At 38.6% G+C, this 13,940-nt stretch overlaps 1 protein-coding gene across 4 annotated transcripts in view; it reads right to left on the minus strand.

Moving 5' to 3' along the window:
* The window catches only part of WDR7 (WD repeat domain 7), a 370,882-nt gene that overhangs the window by 261,005 nt on the left and 95,937 nt on the right, over positions 1-13,940 (minus strand). The gene's annotated exons all lie outside the window — the stretch shown is intronic.

Below are 13,940 nucleotides of genomic sequence, written 5' to 3' on the forward strand. Positions count from 1 at the left end.
ACTACTTGTTCCACCTGAAAGAATAATGCATTCATCACAGCTACTCATCCTTTTAAGTTGCTGCACCATCAAATTCCTCCTTTTTTACTTTACCTTCAATCTCTCCCTCTCCATAAATTCTTTTCCCTCCATAGAGAACATGTTCAAGTCTACTTAGAGTCTTTAAAAGTGTTATCCTTTGACCATGTTCCTTCTTCTATTTCTTTCCCAGTCTACTGCCCCTTTTAGCCACATTTAAGGAAAGTAGTAGACTAATCCAGTGGAAACTTTTCAGTCCCTCTCCTCGTTAATCTCTTTGCAGTATCTCTGACCATATCCATAATCTCTGACATTGCTGATTTTGCTAAGAGAGACAGAAAGAGAGAGAAAGTATAAAAAGAGCTTCCCAGAGAACACCTTCTTAATGAGCCTTCTAGTTCTGACCACCCTTCTCAGTCAGCTGCCCTGAAAACTCATTCTTTCTCCCATATTAGAACTATCCCCTATATGCAGGTGGCTCCCTAATCTCCATCACCAGCCAGACCAGCTCCTGAAAGAGTTTCAATCCTACAATTCCCACTGCTTGTATCTGGATGTCCCATAGAACCTTGTACTTAATCTGTCCTAATCTCCACCCTCCCACTAAACCTGCTGCATCTCCCAAATCATTGGTTGAGAATCATTCTTCTAATCTATCCCCACCATCACCATCACTATGTTCAGACCCTTATCTCCTCTCCTCTAAACAGACGTCACTGCCCCTGGTCTCTCCTTACTCCCATCCAGCCTTCACAGGCCACAAGATTGCTTTCTGAAGAACAAATCTAATTATGTCACTCTTCTGCCAAACACTGCCATTATCATGGGTTATTAAGAGAAATGGAAAATACAAAATTAAAACTAAATCAAAGTATAGGTGACTAGATCTCAAGATGAGAAAGGACTTGCCAAACACACTTAAATTTAAAATTCACTACTATAAAAAGTTAAGGCAAGTAAGAAATAGGAAGAAAAATGTGCCAGAAATAGGACTAATGAAGTTATAATCTATATAAAAAATAGTAATACCAAAAGAAAAGGGAAAAATACCATAAAGGTCAAGGGCAATTCACAGTAAAAGAGACAAATAGTCAAGGAATATAAGGGAAAACCTACTCAAATGAATTGTCGAGGAAATAACAATAACCACAAGATACCACTTATAAAATTAGCAAACAGTAAACACACAAAAAATACTTAGCCAGGAGTACGATGAAAGTCAGACCCACACACTGCAGGCATGAATTTAAATAGAGCCCTTTGGAAGAGCAATTTGGCAAAATACAGCATGAGCCCTTAAGATTGTTTGATCCAGTACATTTATTTCTAGAACCCTATCCTAAATAGTCAGAAATACAAAGACGTTCAGTGAAACACTGTCCATTATTTTAGATTGAAAACAACCTAAATAATCCAACAATAAAGAAATAAATAAGCATAACCATGTAATAAATATTGTAATCACTATAAATCATGCTTCCTGGGCACATTTAACCACATGGCAAAATGCCCATGTTCCAATTTTAAGTGAGATAAGATTACATATGTGCACATACGTACACACACACACACACACACACACACACACACACACACACACTATACAACAGAGTATAATTCTGATTTCATTTATTTAATGCCCAAGTATGCATTTGAGCACAGTGACAAACACTGGAAAGAAATACATGAAAATGTTCATAGCAACCACTTTTTGTGATGGAGTCATATCAGATTTACATTTTCTTCATATTTCCATATATTTCTTAAATTGTATATAATCAATATGTATTATTTTCATAATTAGAAAATAATGCTCTAGGATAAAATACAAAATCCTTCAGCACAACATTCAAGGCCCATTACAATTTGATACCAGATATTTTCCAGCTATAACAAACAGGCTCTAGCACCATAACCACACTCCCTCACCCATTAATCCCTTTATTTATTTCTTTACCCAAAATATTCTTCTTTGCTCTACTCCAATCCCTTCTCTTCCATCAAGACCCTAATTCTCCCGGGAAAGTTAGCCCACAATGAACCCAGTTCCCATAACATTTTCTGTACTATATATCACAAACCTGTAAGCCTTGGCTATATTTATATAATTAGTTCTTTTATGTATTTACATTTTCCTGTACTCTACAGGAACTATACCTTACTCATCTTGTGTAACCCCATGCGTATCAGAGTACCTGGCAGAATGAACAAAGAACATAAAAACCTTCATAAAATTATTTTAAGTGGCTAATCAACTCTTCACTCGTAAAATTACACTAAGTCCCTTTAAATGGTCTATCTTCTGTCTCTGTCCTCCTCCCATGTGACTATGTTCCTTTCCAGCTTAAGAGGCTTCAACAGCATTTTATAACCCAAGGATAAAATCTTTGCAAAGACTTCTTTGCAAAGCACAAAACAGCCTCCAAAATAGACTGCTGCCGACTCCCCCAATTCCATGTCTAACCACAACCCTGCAACTTCTACTGAAACCAAATTAAACCACCTGTGCCTTCCAGAACCATGCAGTTGCAGACATTTGTACCTTTGCATTTCTTATGCCAGGATCATGCTCCTTTCTCATTCTCACTGCTGCCACTCAAGTCATACTTCTATTCAAACTTCAAGAAGTATCTCAAGTGGCTGCTCTTTCAAAAATTATTTCCAGAATTACCACTAATTCTGCTTCCTTTGTACAAACCTCTGCTCTGAATTGAATAAATGGTGTTTAAAGGAAGGTAGAAAATAAATATTATTTCCATACTATAGCTTAAGAACCTAAGGTGCATAAGCAGTACAGATCAATTTACACTACACAAAATATGAAGTAAAAAAAAAAATCAAGACTTTCTGAATTTCATTCCTCTGTTTAACTCATTCATTCCACATTTACCTATGTTTGTGCAAGGCACTAAGGATACAAAGATAAATAAGACGATTTTCTAGTCATGCAACTCAAAACTAATGAATAATGAAATTACTATGTAGGATGAATGGTGCTACAAATAAAGGGCAGTTGGAAGGTACAATAAGAAACACAACAAAAAGGGACTTCCCTGGTAGCTCAGTGGTTAAGAATCTGCCTGCCAATGCAGGGGACACAGGCTCGAGCCCTGGTCTGGGAAGATCCCGCATGCCGCGGAGCAACTAAGCCCATGTGCCACAACTACTGAGCCTGCACGCCACAACTACTGAAGCCCACACACCTAGAGCCTGTGCTCTGCAACAAGAGAAGCCACCGCAATGAAAAGCCTGTGCACCACAACGAAGAGTAGCCCTTGCTCACCGCAACAAGAGAAAGCCTGTGCACGGCAACGAAGACTTGATGCAGCCAAAAAACAAAAAGAAACACAACAGAGAAAGAGAAAGTACCAGCTCCACCTTGGGTGATCAGGGAGAACCTCACCAAAGGGATAACTCGAGGTATGAAAGGGCAGAAAGATAGCAGGATGTGAAAAAGGATAAAGGCAGGAAACATCACGGGATGGGTGTTGATGTTGATGACCAAGACAAAGAATGCGAGGCATGGTTCACTGAGAGCACAGATGTCCACACTAAGGCTTTTGAACTTTCTCTTGCAGGCTTAGGAGCCATTAAAACAGTGCTTCTCTCAGAACACCAGGGATGCTTGTTAAAGTATGGGTTCCTGGGTCTGATATCAGACCTGAATCAATGTCTCTTGGAATGGATCAGAATCTGCCTAATGAAACCCTAGATGGCTTTATACAGTAAAGTATGAGAGCTCCTATCTAACGGCTTTAATAAGGGGAGTAACATGATCAAATTTAATTTTATAACTATTTATCCACCAGCAATGTTGGCTGAAAAGAAGCAAGATCAGGATTATGAATATAAACCTGGAGGAAGCAGAAGCCATCCAGATGAGGGAAGATAAAAGTATGCAATAGTACTGAAAATGTAGATGGGATGGGTTGAAGGACGCATACGCTAATGTTTTATTTCTCACACCACCATGCTTAGTATTTCCTTTTTCAAACACTAAATGTGTAATGTCAAACACTATGTTTAGAAGATGGCAGTGTGGGAATACGCCAAGTTAGCATCTCTCCACAACTAGGGCGCCTGCCGGCCGCTGGTGGAGAACTCTGACACCCAAGGAGGTGGGAGGAACCCCCAAGTGAACTGGTAGGAAATGGGGGACTGAATGGGGAAGAGAAGGAGAGACCAGACAGGATTGGTGCCCCTGAGGCTGGGGAAATCAGGAGAGGCAGGAGGGAGGGGCCCTCAGGAGGAGTAGGAGAGGAGCAGAGGGTGTTTGCGCCACACACCTAGGCACAGGGAGCCTGCTGAGCTCCCAGGCTGGTCCCCTGCCCTCCAAGGCCCCACCCAGGCCGCGTGGGTCCTTTGGGGCACAGGAGGCAGGCAAGAGAGATCAGCAGAGGTAGGGAGAGGGGCCCTCCCGGAGGAGTGGGAGAGGAGTGGAGGGCATTTGCCCTGCCCACTCCAGCCCAGGAGACCTAGTGTTCTCCCAGGTGAGGTCCTCCCACGCCCCGAGACCAGGGATGGGGGGCACACCTGGGCCCCTTCTGTTCCTTGAGCCTAAGCCCCACCCCCAACAGCCCCCAGGGTCTTTTCCAGCCCTGTGGCTCCGGAGCATAGGCCCCGCCCACCACCAAACCTCACCCTTGCTTACGCCCCGCCCTCCACAGCCAAGGCGTCCCCCCCCCCCACCCCCGGACCCGCCGCCCACCCCGCCTTTTTTTTTTTTTTTTGCGGTACGCGGGACTCTCACTGTTGTGGCCTCTCCCGTTGCGGAGCACAGGCTCCGGATGCGCAGGCTCAGCAGCCACGGCTCACGGGCCCAGCCGTTCCGCGGAATGTGGGATCTTCCCGGACCAGGGCACGAACCCGTGTCCCCTGCATCGGCAGGCAGACTCTCAACCACTGCGCCAGCAAGGAAGCCCTCCCCCCTTGTTTTTAAAAAACTTTTTTTTCCCTTTTTTTTTTCAGTTCCCTCCTCTCTTTTACTATTGTGGCACCAACATACCTTCTGGTTGTTGATTCGTATACATTTTTATTTTTATATTCTTTCTAACGTATCTGTTAGTTTCGTAGACTAATTTTATTTCTTACTTTGTTATTGTTCTTTTTTTTTTTCTTTTTGCCACCCCACATGGCTTGCGGGATCTTGGTTCACCACCTGAGGGTCAGGCCAAAGCTCCTGCGGTGGGAGCTCCAAGTCCGAACCACTGGACTAACAGAGAACCTCAGACCACAGGGAATATTCAGTGGAGTCAGGTCTCACGGAGGTCATCATCTCAGCACCAAGACCCAGCTCTACCCAACAGCCTACAAACTCCAGTGTTGGAAACCTCAGGCCAAACAACGAGTAAGACAGGAACACAATCCCACTCAGTAAAAAAAATTAAAAAAACAATGAGATGGCAAAAAAATACATCACAGATGAAGGAGCAAGGTAAAAACCTACAAGACCAAATAAATGAAGAGGAAATAGGCAATCTACCTGAAAAAGAATTCAGAGTAATGACAGTAAAAACGATCCAGAATCTCAGAAATAGAGTGGAGGCAGGGACTGAGAAAATACAAGAAATGTTTAACAAAGATCTAGAAGAACTAAAGAACAAACAAACAGAGATGAACAACACAATAACTGAAAGGAAAACTACACTAGAAGGAATCAATAACAGAATAACTGAGGCAGAAGAACGGATAAGTGAGCTGGAAGACAGAATGGTAGAAATAACTGCCAAGGAGCAGAATAAAGAAAAAAGAATGAAAAGAATTGAAGACAATCTCAGAGACCTGTGGGACAACAGTAAACACACCAACATTCGAATTATAGGGGTCCCAGAAGAAGAAGAGAAAACGAAAGGGACTGAGAAAATATTTGAAGAGATTATAGTGGAAAACTTCCCTAACATGGGAAAGGAAAAAGTCACCCAAGTCCAGGAAGCACAGAGAGTCCTATACAGGATAAACCCTAGGAAAAACACACCAAGACACATATTAATCAAACTAACAAAAATTAAATTCAAAGAAAAAATATTAAAAGTAGCAAGGGAAAAACAAAAAATAACATACAAAGGAATCCCCATAAGGTTATCAGCTTATTTTTCAGCAGAAACTCTGCAGACCAGAAGGGAGTGGCAGGATATACTTAAAGCAATGAAAGAGAAAAACCTACAACCAAGATTACTCTACCCAGCAAGGATCTCATTCAGATTTCATGGAAAAATCAAAAGCTTTCCAGACAAGCAAAAGCTAAGAGAATTCAGCACCATCAAACCAGCTTTACAACAAATGCTAAAGAAATTTCTCTAGGCAGGAAACACAAGAGAAGAAAAAGACCCACAAAAGCAAACCCAAAACAATTAAGAAAATGGTAATAGGAACATACATATTGATAATAACCTTGAATGTAAATGGATTAAATACCCCAACCAAAAGACACAGACTGGCTCAATGGATACAAAAACAAGACCCATATATGTGCTGTCTACAAGAGACCCACTTCAGACCTAAGGACACATACAGACTGAAAGTGAAGGGCTGGAACAAGATATTCCATGCAAATGGAAATCAAAAGAAAGCTGGAGTAGCAATATTCATATCAGATAAAATAGACTTTAAAATAAAGACTGTTACAAGAGATAAGGAGGGACACTACATATAGTGTTCAAAGGATCAATCCAAGAAGAAGATATAACAATTATAAATGTTTATGCACCCAACACAGGAGCACCTCAATACATAAAGCAAATGCTAACAACCATGAAAGGAGAAATCGACAGTAACACAATAATAGAAGGGGACTTTAACACCCCACTTTCACCAATGGACAGATCATCCAAAATGAAAATATATAAGGAAACACAAGCTTTACATGACACAATAGACCAGATAGATTTAATTGATATTTATAGAACATTCCACCCCAAAGTGGCAGAATACACTTTCTTTTCAAGTGCACACAGACCATTCTCCAGGATAGATCACATCTTGGGTCACAAATCAAGTCTTGGAAAATTTAAGAAAACTGAAATCACATCAAACATCTTTTCTGACCACAACACTATTAGATTGGAAATCAATTACAGAAAAAAAAAACTGTAAAAAACACAAATATACATGGAGTGTAAACAGTGAGCTACTAAATAACCAAGAGATCACTGAAGGAATTAAAAAATACATAGAAACAAATGACAACAAAAACACGATGACCCCAAACCTATGGGACACAGCAAAAGCAGTTCTAAGAGGGAAGTTTATAGCAATTCAATCTCACCTCAAGAAACAAGAAAAATCTCAAATAAATAATCTAATCCTACACTTAAAACAACCTGAGAAAGAAAAACAACGAAAACCCAAAATCAGTAGAAGGAAAGAAATCATAGAGATTAGAGCAGAAATAAATGAGACAGAAACGAAGAAAACAATAGCAAAGATCAATAAAAGTAAAAGCTGGTTCTTTGAGAATATAAGCAAAATTGATAAACGCTTAGCCAGACTCATCAAGAAAAAAAGGGAGAGGACGCAAATCAATAAAATTAGAAATGAAAAAGGAGAAAATCACCACTAACACTGAAGAAATACAAAGGTTTATAAGAGACTACTACAAACAACATTATGCCAATAAAATGGACAACCATGAAGAAATGGACAAATTTTTGGACAGGTTCAATTTTTCCAAGACTAAACCAGGAAAAATTAGAAAATATAAACAGACCTATCACAAGTAATGAAATTGAAATCATAATTGAAAAACTTCCAACAAACGAAAGTCCAGGACCAGATGGCTTCACAGGGGAATTCTATCAAACATAGAGAAGAGCTAACACCCATCCTTCTCAAACTCTTCCAAAAAACTGCAGAGGGAGAAACATTCCCAAATTCATTCTGTGAAGTCACCATCACCCTAATACCAAAACTAGAAAAAGATATCACACAAAAAAGAAAATTATAGACCAATATCACTGATGAACATAGATGCAAAAATCCTGAACAAAATACTAGCAAACAGAATCAAACAGCACATTAAAATGATCATACACCATGATCAAGTGGGATTTAACCCAGGGATGCAAGGATTCTTCAATATACACAAATCAATCAATGTGATATATCACATTAACAAATTAAGGAAAAAAACCATATGATCATCTCAATAGATGCAGAAAAAGCTTTTGACAAAATTCAACATCCATTTACAATAAAAACTCTCCAGAAAATGGGCACAGAGAGAACCTACCTCAACAAAATAAAGGCTATATATGACAAACCCACAGCAAACATCATACTCAATGGTGAAAAACTGAAACCATTTCCACTAAGATCAGGAACAAGACAAGGATGTCTACTCTCGCCACTCTTATTCAACATAGTTTAGGAAGTCCTAGCCATGGCAATCAGAGAAGAAAAAGAAATAAAAGGAATACAAATTGGAAAAGAAGAAGTAAAACTGTCACTGTTTGCAGATGACATGATACTATACATAGAAAGTCCTAAAGATGCTACCAGAAAACTACTAGAACGAATCAATGAATTTGATAAGGTTGCAGGATACAAAATTAATGCACAGAAATCTCTGGCATTCCTATACACTAACAATGAAATATCAGAAAGAGAAATTAAGGAAACAATCCCATTTACCATCACAACAAAAAAGAATAAAATACCTAGGAATAAACCTACCTAAGGAGGCGACAGACGTGTACTCAGAAAACTATAAAACACTGATGAAAGAAATCAAAAATGACATAAACAGATGTAGAAATATACAATGTTTTTGGATTGGAAGAATCAATATTGTGAAAATGACTATACCACCCAAAGCAATCTACAGATTCAATGAAATCCCGATCAAACTACCAATGGCATTCTTCACAGAATTAGAACAAAAAATTTTACAATTTATATGGAAACACAAAAGACCCTGAATAGTCAAAGCAATCTTGAGAAAGAAAAACGGAGCTGGAAGAATCAGGCTCCCTGACTTCAAACTATACTACAAAGCTACAATAATCAAGACAGTATGGTACTGGCACAGAAACAGAAATATAGCTCAATGGTAGAGGATAGAATGCCCAGAGATAAACCCATGCACATATGGGTACTTAATTTATGACAAAGGAGGCAAGAATGGAGAAAAGACAGCCATACAATGGAGAAAAGACAGCCGCTTCAATAAGTGGTGCTGGGAAAACTGGACAGCTACATGTAAAAGAATTAAATTAGAAGATTGCATAACACCATACACAAAAATAAACTCCAAATGGATTAAAGACTTAAATGTAAGACCAGACACTATAACACTCTTAGAGGAAAACATACGAAAAATACTCTTTGACATAAACCACAGCAAGATCTTTTTTGACCCACCTGCTAGAGTAATGGAAATAAAAACAAATATTAAAAAATGGAACTTAATTAAACTTAAAAGGTTTTGCACAGCAAAAGAAACCATTAACAAGACAAAGAGACAACCCTCAGAATGCGAGAAAATATTTGTAAATGAAACAACAGACAAAGGATTAATCTCCAAAGTAAACAAACAGCTCATGGAGCTCAATATCAAAAAAACAAACAATCCAGTTTAAAAATGGGCAGAAGGGGGGCTTCCCTGGTGGTGAAGTGGTTGAGGGTCTGCCTGCCGATGCAGGGGACGCGGGTTTGTGCCCCAGTCCGGGAGGGTCCCGCATGCCGCGGAGCGGCTGGGCCCATGAGCCATGGCCGCTGAGCCATGGCCACTGAGCCTGCGCGTCCGGAGCCTGTGCTCCGCGACGGGAGAGGCCCCAATAGTGAGAGGCCCGTGTACCGCAAAAAATAAATAAATAAATAAATAAATAAAACTGGGCAGAAAACCTAAATAGACATTTCACAAGGAGGGCATTCAGATGGCCAAGAGGCACATGAAAAGATGCTCAACATCACTGATTATTAGAGAAATGCAAATCAAAACTACAATGAGGTATCACCTCACACAGGTCAGAATGGCCATTACCAAAAAAGCTAGAAACAATAAATGCTGGAAAGTGTGTGATGAAAAGGGAACCCTCCTGCACTGTTGGTGGCAATATAAATTGATACAACCACTATGGAAAACAGTATGGAGGTTCCTTAAAAAACTAAAAATAGAACTACCATGTGACCCAGCAATCCTACTACTGGGCATATACCCTGAGAAAACTATAATTGAGAAAGAGACATGCACCACAATGTTCATTGCAGCACTATTTACAATAGCCAGGACATGGAACCAACCTAAACGTCCACCAACAGATGAATGGATAAAGAAGATGTGGCACTTGTATACAATGGAATACTACTCAGCCATAAAAAGAAACGAAATTGAGTTATTTGTAGTGAGGTGGATGGACCTAGAGTCTATCATACAGAGTGAAGTAAGACAGAAAGAGAGAAACAAATACCATATGTTAACGCATATATATGGAATCTAAAAGAAAAAAAAAGTACTGATGAACCTAGCTGCAGGGCAGAAATAAAGATGTAGACATAGAGAATGGACTTGAGGACATGGCGTGGGAGGGAGGGAAGCTGGGGTGAAGTGAGAGTAGCATCGATGTATATACACTACCAAATGTAAAATAGATAGCTAGTGGGAAGCAGCTGCATAGCACAGGGAGATCAGGTCGGTGCTTTGCGATGACCTAGAGGGGTGGTATAAGGAGGATGGGAGGTAGGCTCAAGAGGGAGGGGATATGGGGACATATGTATGCATGTGGCTGATTCACTTTGTTGTACAACAGAAACTAACATAGTATTGTGAAGCAACTGGACTCCAATAAAGATTTATTAAAACAAAAAACACTACGCTTAATGCTTTGTACCTGCCGACACTAACTGGACTGAATGATACATTAAATTATATATTTATAATAAATACATTGTATCTAATATACTACTAATATAAAAATTATTACTAACAATGATAGCTGCCACATACTAATCTGTTGCTATGACCTAGGTACTATGCTAGGCATTAGGATTGGTTATGTCACAGCAAAGGGTAAAATATTAGGTAGACAGACATGACACTTGGTCTGAGGGAATAATAACAACATTAGGTAAACACAGTGCTTTAGTAAATACTGTCTTTCCAGAAAAAATCTACAAAATTTTTTTAGGAGAAAAAGAAACCATTACTACCAAAGAGTAAAAAAAATTAGACATGTTTGATAAGGAAATTATTGAAGCAGCAAGAGTAGCTTGAAGAAAAAAAGGCCAGAGTGAGGACACAAGGTTGGCTTTTAAGCTCCCTCCTCTGACGTCAACCACAGTGTGCCCCTTTCAGCACCCCGGGATCACCCCAGGTGTCCGCCTCTTCCTGGGAGGTGTGCCAGCAGACAGCCTGTGTGCTCAGACAACTGAAAGGTTATCTAGCGTCTGGTACCACGGTATCTGGGTGTGACTGTGTGCAACTCCTCTTATCAGCCTCTTGGTCCTACTGATTGTGTCACTGGGGCAAAAAATGTATCTAATAGCAATCCACAGCCAGAAAAGAGAGGGGAAAAAGAAAGAAAGAAGGAATACAACAATGAAAGCAGATGAGAAGAGAACAGAGGGAGACTGAAGGAAAGGAGAGAAAATGTCTCATCTCCACGTCCTGTAGGTCAACTATAATTTCTAACTAACTCCTGCATATGACCTGTAATGCCTGACAATGGATTTTACTGACTTCACAATAATAAAGTCTCATTAGCACAAAATATAGATATCCAGCAAAGTTGTGAGGGTAACATTTTAGCTACATACATGAAGATGACAGAGTTGATCACTGATATGTGTGGTATCTAGTATGTTACACTAAGATTAGCTAATGGAAAATGAACAGAAACATTTACCAAACTCCAAGGGTCTCTTGGCTTAACCATAAGATATACACATCTAGAGCAAACTAACTCATTCAATCATCTTATATTCCTAACAACTTCAAGGACAGGCCATCTGATCCTGGAAATTCTTTAACAGGAATGTTAGTATATTTGCTCTGCCACCTTTATTAAAGAACATCTGAAATGTGTGCTCACAAACTCATGTTTGCATTATCACGGAGAAAGATTCAATTCAATTCAATAAATATTTGTGAAGTACCCATTTTATGCAATATGCTTGGGAGAAAATAAAGCCTCTGTACTTAAGGCTATAACTTAAAAACTTACTTGAAAAAGGCCAGCAGAAAAGCTAAATCATAACGTATATACAAATGAAATGGTCTCAAATTTGCTAGTAAAACTCAATGGTAAATGTAAAACACATATACATACACTTTAGAAGCTAATAAGACAGATATATTTGACATTTTCATTGCAAGTACTAAGCCTATTCTAACCTTATGTTTTCTGTGTAGAAGAAAACACAGATTTAGCCATTTCAGATACTAAATAAGGAACCTGACTTAAAATATTACAGAAATGCAAAAAGAGGAAAAAATTATTGGATCGCTTGCTCATCACTGAAAGTGAACCTGTGACAATCACAGAAAGAGTAGCAGGTAAAATTGTGTCTCAAGTGAAAACCCAAGCAAAGTGACATTAGACTAGTCCTTGAATTCAAGCACGGGTATTTTTCAGCACACGCACACACATGCGCAGCATAGGCAGAAGCCTCCAGCAACAATAACGAACAAAACAAAGCGATATCATACAATCTGCAGAGGAGAAAAGGTTGCTATAGCTTTGCTATAGCATTTATTGTTATTAAATATTTGAATATATGCTAGGTTAAGTCATGTCTGCTGAAACACCTGATAGCTTTGTCCCCTAAAACCAGTGTTACAATAATATTTTAGCCTTATTTCACCTTATCCAATGACTAAGAGATATTTAAAACATAGGCAATAATTTTACTCTTGCACCATTCACTTCAATGGTCCCAACTTAAAAGCTTACTTATTTCTGAATTGTTTTTTAATGCCATAGTTTCGGGGACTATTTTTAAGGTTACCTGGTAAAATACTTTATTATTTTTCCTTAAAGAGCCTTGAGACCAACCTATAATTATACCAAACAGTTCAGATCTCTACCTAAAGTTGATTTATGAAGTGAGCATTAAATATCGGCTGATTTTGATGCTAAAGTGTAAAGAAGAAAAGTGGATGATTTTTTAAAAATCTGAATCCGCTCTGAAACCAGAGATCAAGGATACTAATAATAAGACTAGGAAATGTTACATATCTAACACACACACACACACACACACACACACACACATTTCTATAAATATCAATACTGAGTTCTAAAATAGAATACAAGAAAAAATATGTATTGAAAAATATTAAATAATATTTTATAAAATAATTAGGTAGATATCATTTATAATGCATGTTCTAAATAATTTTTAATTTCCTAAGTACAGTGTAAAGAACTAGTTTATTACCTACAAATATAGTGGTAAGAAAAATAATTTTACTCTTGATTATGGATAGGATATTTTATTGAATAAGAACTTCTGAAATTCTGACGCATAATGTTAAATTTCAACAAATAAAAACACACTGATGTCTTAATGTACTTCTAGAACATTCTAAAATTAGCTAAGGGGAAAAATCCCATCATCTGCTATAAAAAAAAAGTATGGTTTTAATGTTAATGATTTTAAGTATTAGGAAAAAGGAAGGAAGGGAGGGAATAAGGAAGAGAAGGAGGCAGGGGAGAGTGGAGAGGGAAACACAAAAAGTGTAACTATCAAGAAAATGTCTAAGACTGAAATGGATATTTGGTGCCCTCTGCTGCCACACTGCTGTTACTGAATACTAATGGTTAGGAAAATACAGCGAGATGAGCTCTCTCAGAGAATCCATTTTTAAGATGGAATTAGACAATATACTTATTCTAAATATTTGATTTTGGATAGAAAAGGATTTTATGATTAGGTATGAATTACAATATGCTCATTAGATTTGACGTTATTTCACTTCCTGTCAT

Source organism: Stenella coeruleoalba, assembly GCF_951394435.1.
Source record: "Stenella coeruleoalba genome assembly, chromosome: 14".
Classification (NCBI taxonomy): Eukaryota; Metazoa; Chordata; class Mammalia; order Artiodactyla; family Delphinidae; genus Stenella; species Stenella coeruleoalba.